Source organism: Rhinopithecus bieti, unplaced genomic scaffold, assembly GCF_001698545.2.
Source record: "Rhinopithecus bieti isolate Rb0 unplaced genomic scaffold, ASM169854v2 scaffold_26504, whole genome shotgun sequence".
In the NCBI taxonomy this organism is placed as follows: Eukaryota; Metazoa; Chordata; class Mammalia; order Primates; family Cercopithecidae; genus Rhinopithecus; species Rhinopithecus bieti.
This window is the reverse complement of record NW_016812891.1, coordinates 3,748,260-3,767,392: the sequence shown is the minus strand read 5'-3', so window position 1 is coordinate 3,767,392 and position 19,133 is coordinate 3,748,260.

Below are 19,133 nucleotides of genomic sequence, written 5' to 3'. Positions count from 1 at the left end.
TTTTTTAATTTTTCAAAAAATGTTATCCCATTCAGAAGTGTTAACCCTTTACCAATGCAGATGGAAAATTAATAAGTGATTGGCCTCTAAAGGGCCCAGATATTGTTGAAGGGAAGATGGCATCCTTCTAATTTAAATCCATCCTCCGTTTTTTCATGGATTGCTAGTTGGAATAGTACTAACAGGCCTGGGTCTCAAGAATAATAAATGAGTGTGTCATTGGTAGATGGCCCAGAAATACAGTAGCCTTTGTCTCAATGAGAGAGTTTTTTTCCCACCTACCAACATTCACCTTTCCTCAGACATCAGAAGACCACAGAGACTTTTTTGCTATTAGTTGAAAGGGCAGGCACATAGTTTAGAAAAAGCATGAATTAAAAAAATATGAATGCTTTCTCCAGACTCTTCCTTTTAAAAGCTGTCTTCTGCTAATGGCAATGTACCTGGACTCTTTATTAATGAAAGATGGATCATTAGAGTACTCACTATGATGCACCATGATAATGCAACTTTCCTTTATCATCACTAGTTACAAGGTCTTGGAATTTCCTTTTGCTTTCGTATCATACTTGCTTTATTTTCCTGTTTTTCACCATTGTATATAGCTAGCCAATATGTAAAGTGTGTGTTATTATGTCTGCTTCCAAGAATATTCCTTCTTTCAGACTGAACCCACCCTATTTTTGTCACAGTTCAACTTCTCTCTGTAGGGTATGTGCATTCTCACCACCCTCCTTCATGAAATACAGGTCCCTTAACTTGAAGGTTAACAGGCCTAAAATAAGCCAAGAGACCCTTCTCTTCTGCCCACCTCATCTGGAACTTAGCCTTCTGATGCTTCTTTACCACTCACTGCTTAGTATTTCCTTTATAACACTTAGCACAATTTGCAGTTGTGTCTTTGTTCATGTGTTTATTTGCTCAATGTCTGTCTTTGCCACTAGACTAAAAAAAATCTGTGACCATAGACCATACCTTTTGCAGACTTCTATATCACAAAACATGACAAATATTTGAAAAACATCTGACCTGACTGAAAAAAAAAAAAAGGCAATCTCTAAGGTGCCAAGCCACAACTGAGAGAAGCAGCTCACAGCCGCGGGTGGACAGTTCATATAAGGTTAGCTGTCCATATCAGCTCATTAAAATACTTGAAAACTGTATAGTTGAAATTTAGGAATGCAGTACATTTTTAAATGGGAATCTGTGGGGCATCTATATAACATCTTGATAACTTTCTACAAACTAAAACATTTGAGCAACAGTTTTTACAACTGTTCTAAAATATTTTTTCAGAAAATTTACCTTCTAATAATCAGCAACCATTTACTCAGAAACTATCTGGGTCTAGAGACAGGGGAGCAGATTTCGTAGGATGCCAGCTGAAGGTTCATTTTCCATACTGGGATCCTTCTCCTCTGCTCACCCTACCTATAATTACCTCCAGGTTCTCTTCTGCCACTCACCACTTTGCATCTTCTTGCCACATGGTACACATTTTGCATGAAGTATTGCAAGGGAAGTTGGTAAAATACGAGGTATTCTGGAATGCTACCTGATACTAAAATCTTTCCATGATGTTATAAAAGACAAATTATGTCATTCTGTTAATATTTGTATTTTAACAGTGGTGAGTTGTGGGCTGATGTGAATAGTCATTAGAACACAAGTTTGGAGACAAAAGATGCCTAGATTTGTATCTTAGCTCCATTATTTAGTAGCTGTATACTACTTAAGCAAGTTTCTTATGCTTTTTAAGAGCAGTTTTTTTGACATACAAAATAATGCATACTTCTTGTTTTAAGAACTAAGGATATAATGTTTGTAAAATATCTAACAGTGCCAGGCACATTATGAGTTCTCAAAAAATGATAATGGCATGACGATGGTGACACTGGTGATAATAACAAGTATTTAAGTCACCTCCATATTCTGTATATCTTAAAGAAATCTGTGTATCTTGAAGAAATGTGTTATGAGGCCGGGCGCAAGTGCTCACACCTGTAATCCCAGCACTTTGGGAGGCCGAGGCCAGCAGATCACGAGGGCAGGAGTTCAAGACCAGCCTGGCCAACATAGTGAAACCCCATCTCTATTAAAAATATAAAAATTAGCTGGGCATGGTGGCAGGCACCTGTAATCCCAGCTACTAGGGAGGCTGAGGCAGAAGAATTGCTTGAACCCGGGAGGGGGGTGTTGCAGAGAGCCGAGATCGTGCCACCACACTCCAGGCTAGGCAACAGAGCGAGACTCCATCAAGAAAGGAAAGGAAAGGAAAGGAAAAAGGAAAGGAAAGGAAAAAGGAAAGGAAAAAGGAAAGGAAAGGAAAGGAAAGGAAAGGAAAGGAAAGGAAAGGAGGAAGAAAGAAAGAAGGAAGGAAGGAAGNAAAGAAAGAAAGAAAGAAAGAAAGAAAGAAAAGAAAAGAAAAGAAAAGAAAAGAAAAGAAAGAAAGAAAGAAAGAAAGAAAGAAAGAGAGAGAGAGAGAGAGAGAGAAAGAAAGAAAGAGAGAAAGAAAGAGGGAGGGAGGGAGGGAGAAAGAGAAAGGGAGAAGAGAGGAGAGGAGAGAAGAAAAGAAAGAAATGTGTTATAAACACACCTCTCAGTCTTTAATTTTAAATTGCTAAATTTGGTAGGAAAACATATATATGTATATATACACACACACATATCTGTGTATATATGTACATATATACACACACATATCTGTGTATATATGTACATATATACACACACATATCTGTGTATATATGTACGTATATATACACACATATCTGTGTATATATTCACTAGCGATACACACACATATCTGTGTATATATGTACGTATATATACACACATATCTGTGTATATATGTACGTATATATACACACACATATATATATACACACACTATCCTTTAATAACTTTTGAAATTATCATTCTCTTGCACCTATTTTTCCCTCATCAATAGCCTCTTTTGTTGTTGTTTCTTTGGTAAGAGTCCACATTATTCTTGATTCAGGGTAGGGTAGGGCAAGGGGATATCCAGGAAAGATGACCAATGTCAGAACTGTCAATCCAAGATTTCTCTGGATATTGGGATTCCAGTCCTAGCTCTACTACCAGTTAATAATATGACCTTGGGCAAGTGACAACCTATCTGGCCTTAGCTCACTTATTTATAAAATGAAAGAATTGGCAAAGATCCTTTTCTAAAGCTCCTTCCAGTTCTACAAGGACTGTGATTAGTGCCTGTCACTCTCAGTAACATCTTACTGCCATAGCTAATAAGGTCATGTATGGTCAAAGTTTATAAATGCATCATTTTGCAGAAGTGTTACAGTTCTTTATTGATGTTCTTCAGATCATTTTGGACAAGTGCTATTAGTAGAAATATTCTCCTTAAAAATGTATCAGGTAATAAACTTGTAGTTTAACCCACACACTCATTAACGAGTGATTCCCAGGAGTTCAATAACAATATTTCTTTAGGCATACTCCCTAGCTTTGCAGATATCACACAGTTAATCCTGACATCAATGGCCATCAGAAGCCTCATTAATTACTATTATTGGTGATCACAACAGACTCACATGCTTTTTTAGGATATCCAGATATCATGTATCTTTCAAAAAAAAAAAAAGAAATGAAGTAGCTCTTTACATAATTTGTATGCTTTATTTATTTTTGTTAAGAGTATTTAAAAGTGGGGTGTCTTATTCTTTGCATTTAATTTTGCTGGTTGCATTTTAAAATATCTTACGTCATTTGTTCAATTAGTTTTTATTCAGAATTTTTTGTTGTTCATTTCTCTTCCAGAATTATCTTTCTAACCCTTTATTAACTTAATCTCAGTTGGTCTCAACAAGATTTTTAAAAAATTAAAACCATTCAGTAGACTTTAACCTTCTTTATAAGGCAGATCTCTTCACAAGACTTGACTTCCTTTGTCAGAGCCTTTAGAAATGCTTACTACACATGACATAATAGCCCCCTTGTTAAATACCCTGAATAGACAGCATAACTAAATTAAAAGTTGGAAGCCTATTCCTCCATTTTGTGGTTCTGGTAGCTGGATTAGTGTATTTACATTAGTGCTTTAATCCTTTAATCTAGGAATCAATGTATGACCTGAGGCAATAAGTTAACAGCTTGCCAAAACTAAATCTGGACAGATGGCAACATTGATCCAGATTTCTATTTTTCAAGACCCGTGGAACTATCTAGTGCAAAAGCTGGACCAACAGTCACAAAAGCATCAGGGGCTGCCCACAGCAGATCACTGACCCTGTGGCATCCCATTTACTCTCTCTCATCTCAAGGCACAGAGTTTCTTGCCTTTTCTGTAATAATTGTGTGTTTAATTAAAAATTCTGTTTTATCTGAGATACTATGAATCAAGACAAATTATGTTTCCATTTAATTCACTCATCATTACAAATCTGCCTTCTTCCTTCTCAATGATGCCACTAACATATCCCTGTAACTCTTTCCGAGATTTTTCTTTCTTTTTAATTCTGCCTTGTTTACTTGTCATTATGCATTCTTTGGAGCTCTTGAGAAAATTTTGTGGTTTATTTTTGAGAAAAATTTCCAAAACATCTTAAGAATTTAAGTTTTTCTTTGTAGGTAAAACCTTCAGGGCCTTGCTTTCACAGCAGATGGCAACAGAATGCAAACAACACAACGTTTCATTCAGTCAGTTACAGTTTCCACGTTTAAAGCAGCAATATGGTTTCTGGGAGGCACTCAGATGAATGAGTTGAATCACTCTGCTATTTTGAATTTTTGTACTCCTTAGCCAAGAGCACACTTCCTCATGTGTTTGCCTCGTTCATTTGTGTTCTTTACCTCTCTTTCCTCTAACTCACAACCTAAAAGACTTATTTATTCTGCCCAATTTATATTTTTTTATTGTAAAGACAGGGTCTCATTATGTTGCCCAGGGTGGTTTTGAACTCCTGGCCTCAAGTTATCTTCCTACCTTGGCCTTACAAAGTGCTGAGATTACAGGCAAGAGCCTGGCCTTACCCTCTCCAATTTTCATCTTGCAGATTGTGTTTTCTCCCAAAAACCATTTGATGGTGACTATTTATAGCTTGTGTATCATCAGTTGAGTAGATCCCACTCAGTCTAGCTCTTTCATTTCCCCTAGTCCTTGAGAAATTGCAACAACTGACTTAGTTGCCTTACTTATTTCATTCTTACATTGAACACACATAGCACTATCAGTTCTCTTGTCAATTCATATCCCTGCTCAAAATCCAACTTCCCCCAAATTATCTAAGTTTATTTTCCACTATTCCCCAACATGCAATCTCCATTCAGATTTGCCTTCTCTTTTTTTCATAGTTCACTCGGTGTTTGTTTCTACTTCTATCACTGGCCCTGCCTGTAACACCTTGTTCTTTATAGAGAACTTGAAATTCCATCAAATTCAACATTCTTGAGGTCATTCTGCCTACAGCAGCTCATATACCTCAATCTACTATGTCCCTCCCCAGTACTTCAATCAGGCCTTTCAATTCAGCATACATTAAATGGACTTTCATACTTATAGCTAGCTCTCTGCCCCTAGACACCTTCTGAAGAAACTTTAGTACCATCTACAACCTCACACAGTGCTTACTACATGGTAAATACTCTTTGATTGAACTGTATCAGAGGAATCTTTGTACAGTATCTTTATCTACAATCTCAAGATATAAAAAAAGCTTCTTAAAATTAACATCTCCAGTTTTTTCCAAATAAAAAAGTAGCATAAAACTTTTGTACAAGATATAGACAATAAAATCTCTATTATCCAAATACCCAGATATCTACTGTCAACATAGTGACATATTTCTTTTAGTCTTTTGTAGACAGATAGAAAAGTCACTTATTTCTTTAATTGTAAGAANGATATAAAAAAAGCTTCTTAAAATTAACATCTCCAGTTTTTTCCAAATAAAAAAGTAGCATAAAACTTTTTGTACAAGATATAGACAATAAAATCTCTATTATCCAAATACCCAGATATCTACTGTCAACATAGTGACATATTTCTTTTTAGTCTTTTGTAGACAGATAGAAAAGTCACTTATTTCTTTAATTGTAAGAAAAATGTGTATATACATTTATTTTTTCCACTTAGTAGAAAATGCGGGGTTTTATAATATTATACAGCTTTCAGAAACATAATATGCAATCACCTAATTATTTTCACATTATTGAATATTTAGATTTAATCCAATATTGTAAAGTTTTAATATTATGAATAATGCTGTTAAGAAGATATTTCACATAAATTTGTGTTTTTTATATCCTTAGAACAGATTCCTAAGGTATAATTGCTAGATCAAAGGGTATGAATTAATTGAAGACATTTGATTGATATTACCAATGTGGCAGGGTTAAAGTGCCATCTTGATTTTTTATCTCATTATTCATTCTCTTATATAATTATATATATTCTTATATATAATTCACGTACTCTACAAACATTTGTTGGATAAGAGTAACTGCTGCTCACTGAGGAGATACAGAAGCTGATTTCAGTCCGGGTCTGCTGTTGTTAAAATTAGAAATTCCTCCAGGATAAGGGTGGCAGGGTATCTGTCTGTGTTAGTTTTCAATGTTGAGTTTCTGCCTCAGGCCCTGCTAACCAGATACCATTTGAGAGAGAACATAATCTTTCATCTGATTTTCTTTTAGGATGTGTGCTTTTTTTAAATGAGGTAGTTTTTTTGGCTTCACTCAAGTGACTTCCCAGAGCTTCATGAAGGGTTCTTGGTTATTCCTTTTACTATGTACAGTTCAATAACCCTAATAAAAAGCAACTGGGTGGTATTTGCTCTTTTTCAAATCTTTACACCTCCATGCCATTTTATCAGAACCATTACAATCCAGGTGAGAATGCCTCATACCTACATTTTCATTCCTAAAGACCCTAAAGAGTGGTACTTGGAATACCTTTTTGCTAAAAGTCACTGTAAAATTTTCTGCATCCACTCCTAGACATTTCTCATGGTACTTAATAAGTTATAAAGAATAAGTTTAATTTCTACACTGACCTAATGATCACACTTTAACTCCTATTTCTGGAAATTAAATTACCTTTAAATATTTCCCTTCAGCTTATCTGAATAGAAACTGATGAACCCCAATATTTTACTTTGTGAAGGTATCTCATCCAGAGTATTCTAAAATTTTACCTCATCAAAACTGCAAATGCCCATATATGACTTTTTTATAGGCAGCAGAAGTCAGAAGGCTAGGCAAGTAAGCCAACAGGAGCAGGAAATTAACAGGTGAGTTGTCTCTAAACCTCACGTAGAAAACTTTGTACCTTTTATCCTGGTTTTACATTTTTGGCAACAAGAAAAGAAACACTCCGCTGAGGGTGTTATTTGCCCTAGTTTATATCCAACAAGAAATATAGAGTATAGATTCTAACACTTTGAATAAAGCTGCAAAGGTTTTATTCACACTTACCTTCTTTTTCTTTTCTTCCAGAGACTGTTGAGAAAATAACAACAAAAAAGGGGACGCATTTTTTTCTTTCTTCCATGTTGTCCTTGTGCCACGTCTACCCCAACTTGGCTTCCACTGACAGAGTTGCAAGGGAAGCTGAAATAGGAAAACCAGGGTTGAGTGAACTAACTTAATATAGAACTCCTGATAGTGGTTACTAGAATCTAAATTTCTACAGAAATGGTGAGCTTGAGTAAACTTGGTCCTTATTCAGCAACACCTGAGAGAATCTACCTCAATTAGACGGACAGGGCAACTAACAGAGGCAATGATTCTCAGCTGTGGCAAATCATGAGGATCACCTGGGGAGCTTTCGCAACTACCTATATCCAGGTGATTCTGATTAACTTTCCTGGCCTGGGAGCTGAGGTATCTGCATTGTTTTTTAAGTGCCCCAGGTATTTTTAATGTGAAGTCAGAGTGGAGAACCATTGAGCTGGAATTTCCACACAGTGGTAATTCTCACGTTCAAGCAGCAGGCAACAAAGGGGTTTTTGGTAAAGTGTTCATTTCTTACAGAGCCTCAAAAGGCATGTCAGGGAATAATGTCTTGTGTATTCTCCTGAGAGGAAGGACCCACAAAAGACGAGACATAGGCTGAAAGTCAGAGCCTCTGTAAGTTTACTGAACTTCTCAACAATGTATCCCTTTACTTGTCAGGGAAAAGTAAAGTTCTCATCAGAAACCAAAACAGAAGTACAGGCAAAAGGACTTCCCCAAGACACAACAGACCCTAGACCGTTTAATCTAGCTTCTTCACAGTTGAGGATGAGTATGCTCACTCTGGTCAGAATGAGAAAAGTTGTTTTAGTGAAAGAGACTTTTTAAGGGTGGTATATTGCAAATCTGAATTTATCGAAGCTGAGGACATCCGAGCTTGAAATTCTGTAGTTTCTTCATAATGGTTCTCTATTACAATAGTGCCATTTGATTGAAAGTGTGAAATTGAAGCAACTTCCAAGTTTACTTTAAGATATAGTATATACACATGAAACTATCCTAGATTTTATTCTGACGACCCAGTTATCTGGTAGTCTAAGCTGTATCTTCTCTATGAACACTGCAGGAAAAGGAAAATCAAAATTGATCAGGACAACCAGAAAATAAAAACTAGAAGCAGAAGAAAGCTGGATGAAGAGATGGGAAAGCAACATTTTGGGTGAAATGGATAAACAGAAACATCAAATCATCTGGCTCCTAGATCAGCTTCTTGCCCCTACCCTAGAAGACAACAGGAGGACATACCTAACGTAAGTGCAAAGTGAAGATGGCCTTTGTTCTACCTCTTTCAAGCTATGATTTTCTTTTGCCTTTTATTTCTCTACTCTTGCTTCTCTTCTCTGACCTTTTCCTCTTTCATATGATTTCCATCCTTAATTTCACCTCAGAATTGCCTGATCTGCCATATGATTACCTTAAGTTTGTTCAACTTCTTTAAATCATTCAGCGACAGTTTCAGATTTGCATTTCTATTTCTGGAGTTCAGAGGGAGTATTTTCAAATTTCCTCCATTGTTCCTGAGAACTACCTCTATCTTATCACATTTCGAATCAAACTTTAGTCTTAAAATACCTGTCATTTCTCTCAGATTTTGAAGTTTTCTTGCTCTAGGAGAAGTTTTGAAGAGTTTTTTTTTTATTTGTAAAATAAAATAAAACCATAGTTCGATAAGATGACTTGACTTATCCTATGAGTTTATTCTGCTAACTTTAGTCATCAAAGACAAATTTTACATGGTTTTCTCTCTCACACACACACAGTCTCTCTCTCACTCTCTCTCTCTCGATCTCTTTCTCCCTCTTGCTCTCTCTCTCTCATTGGTAAGGTTTAAGTCTATTAATCACAGAATAGTTTTAAATAACTATCCAGGACCTTTTAATGAATTCAGCGACACACATTTATGAGTTTTTAGATGACTTTTTAGATTAGATTAGTGTTTGGTATCAATTTGAGTGATACCAGCAACTTTTGGAAGGTCACATTTGACTATCCTACAGCTTCTCAGATTTTTCAGGGGTATCATCCAAGAAAGGAAGCTGAATGCATGCTAGAGACATTCCCTTGATCTGGATACTTTTATCCCTCCATAGTTGCCAGTTAGGCTCTTACCTGCTACTCACCCTCCCACACTGTCTCCACTGACTGAGGGACTAAGCCCCTGGCCCCTCAATTCCTAAAGGGAAATTCTCCCTATCTCCAGCCATAGATAGGGCCCATCCAAAGGGCTGGCCTATTGCCCAGGTGTCCATCCTCAGTATCCATCTTATTGCCCTCTCAGCACTACAGCTTCTTTGTAGGGCTGACATTCTGCCCTCCTGATTGTCTTGTACCCCAGATCTGTCTACCAGCAAGGGCTCTGCCATAAAAGAACAGTGAAAACCAAAGGGAAGAAATATAATTTGGCTGTTGTCACCTCCATAGCAAGCCTCCCTTGACCACCCTAGAAGAGCTCCTTTAGTACTGATTTACTAGCCCAGAATTGTGTCTGTGTGTGTGTGTGCATGCGTGTGTGCGTGAGTGTGTGTGTGTATGTGATATGGTTCAGATGTGTCCCCACCCAAATCTCATCTTGAATTGTAGCTCCCATAATCTCCACTTATCATGGGAGGGACCTGGTGGGAGGTAATTGAATCATGGGGGTGGGTTTTTCCCATGCTTTTCTCATTATGGTGAATACGTCTCATGAGATCTGATGGTTTATAAAGGGCAGTTCCCCTGTACATGCTCTCTTGCCTGCTGCCATGTAAGACATGCCTTTGCTCCTCTCTTGCCTTCTGCCATAATCGTGAGGCCTCCCCAGCCATGTGGAACTGTGAGTCCATTAAACCTCTGTTTCTTTATAAATTACCCAGTCTCAGGTATTTCTTCATAGCATTATGAGAATGAACTAATACTGTGTGTGAGTGTGTATGTGTTTTCTTATAACACTTAGAGTCATGATATTTGTTTGTCCTGAAATGTGGATTTTGTCTTGTCTTCATGGACTGCCTGTCCCTTTGTCTAACTATTTAGTTAGCTATTTTACTATCAAAATCTAAGATAGTGTTGTGACCATATACTGAAGCACTGAATAAATGTTAATTAAATGAAAAAAGGACTATAACTGATAGGCTAAATGTTTTCATGCCATGCTCTGTGCTGCCCTCATCACAACTAGCAAATAATCCTCATTCTTACTGAGAGTCTCAATATGAACCTAGTCTAACATGAACCCAGACATTGCAAATGATTCTCACTTTTTGATTCTAGCACCTGTCCTAAGCACTGGCTGTAAAATCTCACTGCCTCTTCTCAAGTGAACACATGATTACAGAATCAGAAGTCAATTTTATGCATTATAGATTCTGTAATTGTTACCAGGATACAACTCAAATAGAGAATGTGCTTAGGTAGCATTCATGTTCCTATCACACACCAGCAGGCACCCTGTCCTTGGTCTGACTAAACGCATGCACTGAAGCTCTTCACCCAGCATATCCAGCCCTGTCTTGGCTTCAACTCAATACTAATTAAGTCTGGCCATATATCAGCAGCTCTAGTTCCTCAGTGCTTGAGGTCTAGATTTACCCACTGCTGCGTTCATGATCGCATTCAGTAGATCTAGGAAAAGCAATATTAATTTGCATGCTCGCTAAGCCGTAGCCTTTCTTTCTGACTTCCTGTGTATAAAATATATATAATGAGATATTCATCTTGATTCTTGATTTATCCTCGAGTTTTCTCAGCTGAAACTAAAGCATTTCACTAAACCTCGGGTCATTTGACTTGACTAGAACCCTGACAAGCCATCCAGTTATTTCTGGAACTCATCTGCAGGAGCAAGACCATACTTCTCCCTATAGCTGCAGGCTCTGAACATAACCCACAATGCCACTGCCACCTGACAATCGTGGCACTGCCTGTTGCTGCTTACCCTTCACCTGAGCAGAGCCCATGGCATGCATTGGCTCAGTCAGGCCAAGGATCCCAGAGACCTTCAGCTTTGTGGTTTTGATTGTAAGCTTTCAGTCCTCAGAAACAAGACTTGGAACCAGGAGAGGGCCCTGGCTCTTATCCCACCTGTCCTCTGATTATGGTGTCTCTCAAAAAAAGTTTCCATCAGTTTCTGGTATGCTGTGAGGGCCTTGGATTATAAATGTGCCCCCTCAAACACCACTGGTATTATGAGCACTTTCTTCCAATTCCAAGTAGGCATTTTGGGTCTCAGTGGAAGAAAACTATTAAGAAACTCTTCATTTAAAACCTTTCTTAAATCCTTGTCTTCCCAAGTTATAAGCCCATCTCTCTCACTTCTGAGGCCTTAAAGAAGCCCACTTTTATCTAGTCTAGCTCCTAGGTTCCTGAATACACCCCTACTGTCTCATTGATGTGATAGGGTTAAGTCTCAGTAGCCTTCATAGCCCAGTGGGGCTAGATATAGCAGATCTTATTAGAACAAATTACTGACTAAACTCTTAGATTTGTTGTTTGTATATCCCCTGAATCTGTCCAAAGCAACTTTAGCAAAGTGACTTCTAGATCTCTGTTTAGAAAACCATAGATAAGTCAGTAAAGGCAGCTGACGGCAGCTCAACACAGCTCCCAAGAGATGTGTATTCAAATGACTAAGAATAGAATACCAGAAGCTCCACTCACATAAATCAGGTAGAGGAGGAACATCATGAAAACAGTTGAAAATATGAACCCTCTTCCATGAAAAACCATTAAGCTTACAGACACACAAAAGTGTGTCTACAATTTGAGGGACTCACAGACACCTAAAACTCATTCATGCACCCAAGGTTAACAACTGCTAAAATAAGATCCACCAGAGATTGTTAATCAGTTCACATCAAGATTTGAGTGAGTAATGACAGTTCTGCATTATTTTCTATTTTGTGCTTTAAGGATACACATGTTTTATAAATAAGTTAACAGTATCTAAAAACAATATTAAGATGAGATTACATTTGACTCTTGGACAACACAGTTTTAAACTGTGTGGGTCCACTTATACATTGACTTTTTTCGACCAAACACACATTGAAAATAAAGTATTGAATACTTTATTCAATGCAAAACCCAATTAGATGGTGGGTCAAGTTTTTGCATTTCTAGGTTTCACATGACTGATTGTGGGACTTAAGTATGCTCAGATTTTGGTATTTGCGGAGGTCCCCATATAATTGGGGAGGTATATTGTACCAACGGATGATTTTATAATAATCTAGTGTCTTCATACTCAGAGCCTGAGAAGTACAAAATATTAGGTCCTGACTCAGATCTACTAAATCAGAATCTGCAACTTAGAAAGGTCTTCAGGTGATGTGTGTACACATTAAAATAGAAACATTTATCAAGCAAATATGAGGGAAAGTCTCTAAACACACAGTAATGTTATTTGACCTGCATTGAAAGTTAATCTTGTCTTTGTCTACTTAGCAAGCTTCTATCTATCCTTGAAAACCCTGCTCAAATATTACCTCACATGAAGGCTTTCCAGCACTTGCCTCCAACCCAAGAAAGAATAATTTACTCCCATTCTCTTGTTAGCTGATTTTATTGTATTTTATACATGTTATTTATATTAAAAGTTTTTTTTGTTTTTGTTGTTGTTGTTGTTGTTGTTGTTTTTGAGACGGAGTCTCGCTCTGCCGCCCAGGCTGGAGTGTGGTGGCGTGATCTCCACTCACTGCAAGCTCCGCCTCCCGGGTTCACGCCATTCTCCTGTCTCAGCCTCCCGAGTAGCTGGGACTACAGGCGCCCGCCACCTCGCCCAGCTAGTTTTTTGTATTTTTTAGTAGAGACGGGGTTTCACCGTGTTAGTCAGGATGGTCTCCATCTCCTGACCTCGTGATCCGCCCGTCTTGGCCTCCCAAAGTGCTGGGATTACAGGCATGAGCCACCGCGCCCGGCCAAAAGTTTTTTAATAAATACATTAATTATGTAAGTTCATCTGTAGTTAACATTATGAGTACATAGGTCATAAAAAATAGCAACAGGTCATACTTTTGAATACTCTGTGACAGACAATGTTCTGAGCAATTATAAATGTACTAACTTATTAAATCCTCAAAAGCCTTATGAGGTGGATGCTAGTAAATTCTGAGGCAGAGAATAAATTAATATTTGGAAAATGCCATGGTTCACAACTAATCTAGTTTGAATTTTTTTAAGTCTTGAAATTATACATAAAATAGAAACAGGCCATCTATTCAATAGTTTCCAAAGTTTCATGTTTCTATGGAGTATTAAGCATACAGTTTCTTTGAAACCTCATTTCTACATTTAACAAGGGGTTATTTTCTATTTTATAGTAAATAAAAGGGTTGATCTTTAAATCAGTCTCTAAGGTACAGTACTCTACGGTAAGTGGCTACATGCAGGACACATCTCCAAGTAAGAGGTTGACTATGGTCTCTCCAGCCTATCTGGTGTGCTGAAACGCACTTGGCTGTTTTATTAATGCTCTTCTCTTCACTGGTTAGAGTTCTACACAGAAGAAAAACAAACAATAAGCAAGTCCAATGTTGAAACAGCTCTCTCGGGTTTCTGCAAGGCATTGGATGGTGCTGCACTATTTGGTCTGACTGAAGCCAGGTAAGGGCCATTTGGCTGTTTCTTAGCAACTGCCTGGCAGGGTTCTGCCCCAAGAGCCTTATGAAGGTGGGGTCTCTAGGATGACCACAGCACCCTTCCGGGTTCTGATACCCAGTAATTCTCTTGAAAAGGTTTTATACAACTGGAATCTGACCCTTTAAAACGTCTTCACTACACACTTTATTTCAGAAGAATTAAAACACACATACGCCCACACATGCATGTCCATGAAGAAAGAATCAGGGGAGGAAGGCAAGGTGAATTAAACAATAGAAGACAGAAGGTAAAGAAGAGACAAAAGTTTGAAAAAAAAGTGAAAAGAAATTGTAATAGTCAATAGTCTAAGACTTGATTTCCAATATTTTCCAGTATTATTTTATGTAATTCTGCTTATCAAATTCATTATTTTTGCAGAAGATTATATGCTCTACTTTCTCAATGTCTGTCTAAATAAATAATTTAAAATAATATGTGCCACATTACTAAAAAAAGAAGCTGCCTAATACGAGGCATACAATGGTCAATCTAGTGATCTCATAATAAGTGATTTAATACCGGGGTCGGGAGGGGGGGAAATACTTTAAGAACTATGTTGCATTCAACTGTATTATGTAAGATAATACAGTAACCATATCAAATTTTTAAGCATTTGATCCATCAGCACTTTTTTACACTTGAAGATTTGTCATTTATCAATATTATACGACTTCTAGTGTGACTTGGTTATCAGCAGCAAATCCAATGGGTCTGCAGCAAACTTGATCCTTGCCTCCTCAGAGGAAATAATCTGGCTGAGGAGCAGGAGGAGGTTTAAGGCAGAGGAAGAAACCAAGGCAAGTTTTAGATCAGGAGTAAGTTTGTTAAAAAGTTTTAGAGCAGGAATGAAAGGATGTAAAGTACACTTGGAAGAGGCCAAGCTGGCAACTTGAGAGATCCACGTGTGCCATTCAGTCCTTGACTTGGATTTTTGTACATTGGCCTGGTCCTGGGGTTTGCATTTTTTCTCCCTTGATTTTTCTCTTGGAGTGGGCTATTTGCATGTGCAGTGGCCTGCCAGAACCTGGGAGGGGCCACATGCCCAGTGTGTTTACTGAAGTTGTGCACATGTTCACTTGAGGCATTTTTCCCTTACCAGTCGAGTGTTCTAGAGGAAGGTCATAGGCCAGTTAAACTCTGCCGGTTTTCCTCTTAGTGCGCATGCTTGGGACTGCTCACCCAACTCCTGAGATTGTATCAGGAAGCTGCTAATCACCAGCTTCAGGTGTTTTCTATCTATTGGGAGACTATTTTTCCCTGGCACTGGCTGTGACCAATTATTATTTTACAGAGACAATTTAACAACCGCCTGACCATCAACTAACTGTTACCTGACATTCTTGGTAGGGGGCCCTCTCCTGTTCTGCATATGTGTCCCTAGCTACCTACTGTAACAATTTTATAAATATTAAAAGAAAGCACACACAAATCATAGGTTGCTGAAATTTAGGCACAACTGAAACACATATATGCTAGGTATAGTAGCAAAACAAAAAAGCAGAGATCAAAGTTCAGTAAAATAATCTACTGCAGTCTAGCACAAGTTAATTTACTGGTTCTAATTTGTCATTGACTATAGAATTACCCATTTAGGGTATTTTAATAAAATTTATGCCTTCTGGGGCTTTTACTCATTTCTACTACATGTTGAAATATGAATTTTGGGGGGATTTGAGACCCTCACATTTCCTTAATTTTCCACATCTGCAGTCTGCTGTTCATGCTGCTACTAACGTGAACAGCAATGCTCACTCTGTCAGTAAAAACAGCATCAATGCTAAGAAGCATTTCAGTATATTGATCCCTAGCAGTCTCATATAATCTAAAGCCACTGTTTATTATCCATTATCAGCCATTGCTAGAAAAACATTTCCCGATCTCAAATTTCAGGCCATTATCTAACTGCTGAGGCTGCTGTTGCTGTTATTATAGAGTCAAATGCTTTCAGAATGAGACTCCATAATTGTACTGCAGGGGGAAGTTCCACAGAAACTGCACTTCAGTTTAAAAAACAAACAGGGCGGATAAGGAGAGAAGGATTTTCTCTGAGGAAGCAGCCTTTCTAGAGTTCGTGGAACAGTATGGCTTCAATAGACCCTCTGAGCTTCTGTCTGAACAACCTCCATTCATTCCAGCTGCTGCCTAATTGGCCCATGACTGCGTAGCACCCCTAAATGTATTGCGTTTGTATCACCAGAATAAACAAGCAATCTTCCCTCTGCATAATCCCAGTGCTAACTAATGCTACCTGAAAAGAAAACGCTCTTATCTAGCGTTTTATTCTTAGATTTCTGGATGCCTGTAGCCTTTTATACAATCTTTATAGTTGAAGTCCCTGACAAGTGAAATCTTAACAGGCCACTGATGGGACACCATACATTACGGTTAGAAAATTTAACAATATTAAATAAATAATAATAGTTGAGCAGTAGAGATAAATACTTATAGCAAAGTCCATTACATGGTATGTAAAATCTTCAAAGAAATACTCATCTGTCTGTATATACACACACACATATTCCTAAAGTTAGAACTTATCTTTTTTTAATCAAGAAAGTATGATTAAAAGGAAATTTTCAGTTTATCTTGCTCTCTTGATAAACAGGATAAATTCTAATTTCAGGGAAATGCCAATAATCTTTCTCTTTTCTGCATTTCTGGGGTGAATTTGCTCTAAATAATTAATTTTAAAATAAAAGTTTTGGCCTTTTAGGTTGAAATTCTTTTCCCTGGAAGAAAAGAGAGGAAAATGAATTTATTTTATAATTGATCTGGGAGGGCTTTTGTCATCCTTTTGTTTGGATGGATGACTAGGATAACAGCTGCCATCTGCAATGCCAGTGGTGAAGTAGAACTTAATTATCACCAGCTGGTTGATCAGGTTAGACTTGCTTAATGAGGATCCAAAACAAGATCTAAATAAGGCAAACAAATGAAGTGAGTAAGATTTAATAGTTTACCTTCCAGTAGCCATTTTCAAAGGATGTGTTAATTTTAGTAGTACTTTCCAAATCATACTTGAGTTAATTCATATAATCTTATTTAAAGGGAAAAAATGTGTGTCCATATAATGTCTATATCATATGCACGACACTATAATACAGTTTAAAACTTTCTGATATAATTATAGCAGTATTGGGAATAGATAACAGTGATCTATTACTTTATGGAAGCCACATTTTTGGGATTCATGCATCTCCTTTTCTTTCTTTCTTTCTTTTTTTTTTTTTGAGATGTAGTCTCGCTCTCTCACCCAGGCTGGAGTGCAGTGGCTGGATCTCAGCTCACTGCAAGCTCCGCGTCCCGGGTTCACGCCATTCTGCCTCAGCCTCCCGTCATCCATTATAATAAAATCCCAAGACAGAAAGACAATTATCTTTCTAAATGAGCTTGTTCCCAGTTAGTGAAAAAAATAAAATGCCTAATCCACAAATGTGTATTTTCTTTGCATTTCAATATAAATGAATACTATTGTTTAAGCTTTCAACCAGGATTATGAATATGATTCCCCTTTCTCCTTTAGGACAGGGATCTATATATAGGCAGTAAAGACACATTAAAGAGTGAAAACCAAGAGGAGGCCTGTTGAGATGAGCTGATAATAGAAATGGGTGTCAGACTGGAGGGCAACAGTAGACTGGCCAGTCTAATGAAGGACACATGCAAGCATTGAGGTCAGGGTAAGGCAGGAAAGAAAGCCAAATAGACAGATCAGAGGCTGATAAATGCAGAATCAGGAGGTCAGATAGGTAGCTGGAACTAAAAATTGGGAGGAAAATTTAAAAGAGTAAATAAGCTTTGCAAAAAACAATAAAACTAAACTGGAAAAGTTAAGGGAAATTTTCAACATGAAGAAAATAGTCCTCAAACTCATGAGTGATTGAATAAATAGTTTATTTATTCTCAACTGTATTTGGCACCTATTTGGTGCTGGACACACAGGTGGGAGGCTGAATAAAATCAGAATTAACTATTGCTGTCAAGAAAGTTATGACTTAGCAAACTATTGAATGAACTTCTAAGTAGGGAAAGCACTGAGAATGTTGATCAAGGCTTCATTTTCTCACTGAGAGTGAAATAATATCAAGAAGACCCTCAGATATCTAGATGAGAAAGGAGAGAACTGAGATCTATCACTGGATTTTTAGATGTTAAATTGTAGAAGAGGATACTAGGGCCTTGCTTCTGTGAAGGTTAAAGTAAGCATAATCAGTTACTCTTTTTCCTGTGTGGTTCTGTATTACCTTTTTCCATATTGTCTTCTGCTAGAGAATCACTCTGCATTGGAAGTCAAAGAAGACAAAGGACAGAGAGCTGGCCACACTCTGGATGACACTCTGGAGAGCTTCTCAGGGTTCCCAGTAAACCTGACTTTCCTTTCCACTTGGTCAAATACTCAGTGGACCCCTACTGCGAGACCAGTAGTTCATCATAGAACATGGCTGCAATGTAGAGATAGACTCTAGGAGATGAAAAGATCAAGGAATGCCCCCACCCAGTCCTCCTGATTTCTAGCACGCTGCCCTGAGATTTCATATTATAACTCTGGTTTAAAACTTCAAGTTGGCAAATCAAATCAAATATACTACCCACTCATATATTTTGGGAATTTTTAGGATTGTTCCAGTTATTCAAAAATAAACATTAAAAAGATATATTCCTTGATTTAGATATTCCACGGTCTGTAAAGGGAACATATAGAAATCTTGAACGCCATCTCCTCTTACCAGAGAATTATAAGCAAATAAATGTTTCATTTATCCTATAATAATTTAAGAGAATTTTGATTCTGGAATTAGAAAAAACAGTCAATCATTCTTATTGGAAAAAACAATTAAAGGAGGTAACTGTGAATTAGAAGTTGAAAAGTACAGAACAAGAATAGCAGAGAAGAGGTGTACATAGGTATTTTTCACACATTATTTTCATATATTATACACACATACATGAGTGTGTGTGTGTGTGTATGTATATGTGTGTGTGTGTGTGTGTGTGTATATATATATATATATATATATATATATATA